Here is a 3841-nt window from a genome sequence, read left to right as displayed (position 1 = left end):
TTGGTTAATTTATTGGTTTGGAAGATTAGTCCATTCTACCACTGTTTACAGTGTTAGAACCACAGATGGGAAAAATACTAAACTTAAGTTTTTCTTCCTCATAAATAACCTAAATTATAAAGTCCATGTTTTTCTGATGTGAAAATTTAAATTAAATTAATAAAGTTGTGGTTTTATTTTAGGTGACTCTGGTTTCAACTATCTCATCCCAAACTGTTGATTTAATTATTTTGAAAATGATCTAAATAAATAAATAACTCTTAAAAGGTTAGTATTTAAAAAAAAAACTATACATTTATTTACTTTTTTGCTCCATGACAAATCCAGGTGAAAGAAATACAAATTTTAATCTTTTTAAATGATAAAAAAAACCTTGATAGATTTGATGTAAAGTTTTTTGGTAGAAACTTTTATATGTATATAAAGATTGCTGTTATTTGTCTTGCCTTCTTTTAGATGCATACAGGTATTGTAGAAATAAACTCCCACCAGCTACCACCAGCTAAGGTTTACCTGCTAACACCCCTGGAGTGCAATCAACACACCCATCAACAGATGGCAGTGTTCTGTCTGTAATGGTGAGGGGAGGACAGGCAGGAGGATGCTCCTGTAATGATTACTCTAACCTTGATAGAAGACTGCAGGGCTGCCGTTAGTGCGGCCAGACAGATACTGGGCGGAGAGAAGCCTTTTTCCTGAAGAACTAAAGATTACCATCATTTTACATTTAGATTACAGGACCATAAGCAGCTACTTTCATCCACAGTGACAAGTATGACACAACAACCCCTCTCTGCTTGTTTACCAGCTGGCTTAAAAGTGGGAAAAATATGCTGTGGTGAACATTTATCTGAAGATTTCTAAGTCTTTTGATCACGGGTGGCTTAATTTTGTTAACATTTCTGCATGCTTTTGTTAGATGAAGGGCATCTTAAAAGAAAGGTAGTAGGAGGATTGTTAGAGGAAGAGGTAGGAGGATGAGTAGGCTGGGGCGATGAGGAAAAAATGCAGGGTCATGAGAAGAAAAAAGGAACAAAACAAAAAAAAAGAAATCATAAAGGAAGGGAGGTGGAGCTGCAGACAGGGCTACAGAGAGAAAAGGTCACCTGCCTGTTCAGCACTCCTCCTTTGACGAAGTGAGGGAAACTGTGACCTGGATAAATCCTCCTTTGTCTTTATTTACCAAGACATGGAGCATTTTATCACTCGGTCTCTAAATGGGCTCCAGTGGTGCAGAAACAATGAGCTTGAACTGTAGATGGCCAGCACACCCTTCAGAGGATGGCTGTACGATACAAGCTTCTGATGCAGAGCTACATGTTTGTCAAAGACATTTAAAAACAGAATCACAGCATAAATTTGCATCTGTGGGCACTTTTGTGTATTTTACTGCAGAGCTGACAAGTTTCAGCCTCCTAATACTTTACATCTCCTCGAACTATAGCTAAAATAAGCAAGCTGCCCTTTTTACCTCTAAAAATATAAGATCCAACATAAGTAATGAATCAAACATGAACAGCATAGAGGACTTGGATGTATGAACGAGGAGTATTTGGATTCATTATTCCTGCAGTCGGGGCTGCAAACTGGAGCAGTGGGTAGTGCTACTGCCTTGGAGCAAGAAGGTTCCGGGTTTGATTCCCGCCCTGGAGTCTTTCTGCATGGAGTTTGCATTTTCTCCCTGTGCATGTGTGGGTTCTCTCCAGGTACTCCGGCTTCCTTCCACAGTCCAAAAACATGACTGTTAGGTTAATTGGCTTCTCTAAATTCTCCTTAGGTGTGAGTGTGTGCTTGAATGGCCTTTCCAGGGTTTACCCTGCCTCTCTCCCATTGACAATTGGAGATAGGCACCAGCAACCCTCGTGAAACCAGTCAGGATAAGCATGACAGAAAATGGGTGGATGGATGGATTTTATTGGTACTAGAGTAAAAGATGTGGCATGATGGATTCCATTTTTTTTTCTTTTAATGAACCTTGCAAACCCTATTCAGTTTTAACCAGCTACAAGCAGATGAAATGAGGGGGGGGGTTGGTCCTCCCTCAGACATAGGTTTTAGAAACTTGGGCATCCAAGTAGAGCCTCTGCTCCTCTGCATTAACAGTAGTCAGTTGAGGCCCAGGCATCTTTTTTGAGTGCACATCCCACTGTAAGGAAGGCCAAAGAAATGCTGGAGGTACAGTACTATGACTCCGGGCTGGTCTCGGGACTCCTCAGGCAAGTGGAAATGGGAGGATCTAGAGAGGGAAGTCTTGGTGTTTCTGCTGAGGCTGCTGTTCCTCAAATGTAAAATAATATAATGGTGAGAATACTTATGGCAAGGTACTGTATTCATTCTGAGGCTCTGTCTAAGGTCAGAGGGTGCAACGATGATGGTTTTAGACCATCTTCAGACTGAAAGCTGAATTCTTCCTAAGAATAATTTTCTATGTTAGTTTAAAAAAAAAGAGAAGGAGGGAAAAAAAGGAGTTTTCCAATCCACCCTCTGTGATCCTGTGGTTGCACCGCTGCTGCTCCTCCTCTGGGTGCTGCGGTCAGATGCTATTAAGGAGCCATAAGAGAGACGGATGGCTGCTGACAGGCTGAAGAAAGACCAGAGCATATTTATCTGGGTTTCTTTAACTTCTTAGTGTTTTAGGAAGGAGTAGCGGAGGGGTTACATACAGTGGGTGGAGGTTTTGCCAAAGCTCTGGTTCATGACCTCCCTCTCCTCGTCAACGATCGGGTCCTTGTGTTACATCTAATTTGCCAGACCTAAGGTTTCCCCACTCCGCTTTGGCTCTACTTAGATTTTTCTTTGTTCTCTTGTTGTTTCAGCACTTTTATTACAATGGAAAACAACCCATACTTAATATGTCAAAGCTGAGAGACTTTCACTGCAACTTTGAAGAAAAAAAAGGCAGAAAATTGTGAAAAGAGCCATTTTATTAGGAGCTGCCTGGTATGAAGAAGCCATTCAGTATGTGTAATTTATAGCAGCTCCATGCCACTGGGGAAAAAATCAAACAGCATACCAATTAAGTTATTTTCTCTGGTTTTTGGACGGCTGGTAATTATTTGGGATTGGGGGGGTTGCAGGGTTGCCTGTTGTGGTTTGGCCTGGATGTCCACATTAGGCCCAATGCCCGAAGATTCCACTCCTTTGGTCTTCGTGACCAGTGACATCTCAGCTTACATTGCATGCTGCCATCTTCCTTCTTGGACTGTTTGTTTATGTTTCTGGGTGTGTGGAAGCAGCAGTTTGCTTATACATCTTCTAATGAGCATGTGTAAAGAGCCGAGGTGGACTTGCATTCTTCTGCCTGACCATAGCTATGCAACAAGTGTCAATCAATCGTCAAGCATCACCAATAGTGAGGCTTTGCACCTAAATGTGAAGTGAACCTTTGCCATGGAGGCTATTTTTGTCTAATCGGTTTCTAAAAGTAGAGGCATAGACGTTGAACTTAACTGAGGCAGGTGAGGTGCAGTTCTCAGGATCCGTTGAAATTGTTGCTAAACTCTTGGGATAGTTTTGGTCAGCTGGCCACTCTAAATGTAATCTTTTTTTCCAATGTTTCACCATTTAAAAATAAATCTCTAACTGTAGTTTGCTGGGGTTCCAAAGATTTAGACATGTTAACTGCGTTTCTGTGGATCTAGGAATGATGATTAGATTAGATTAGATTTTGGGGACCTTTTGGTGTTCTTCATCCTGACAGACAGGTTCTAGTTAAGTGTTTTCTTGATTGAGGGTGTGGCCAAAGAAAGTGAACTCAGGTGCAATAAATGGCCTATTAAAGGAGGCAATAATTCTCCTCCCATACAAGGACATGAAGGTATTTCCCTATATAAAAAGACTC

This window comes from Cyprinodon variegatus, unplaced genomic scaffold (genome assembly GCF_000732505.1).
Source record: "Cyprinodon variegatus isolate N-32 unplaced genomic scaffold, C_variegatus-1.0 Scaffold172, whole genome shotgun sequence".
NCBI lineage: Eukaryota > Metazoa > Chordata > Actinopteri > Cyprinodontiformes > Cyprinodontidae > Cyprinodon > Cyprinodon variegatus.
Note: the sequence above shows the minus strand (reverse complement) of the source record.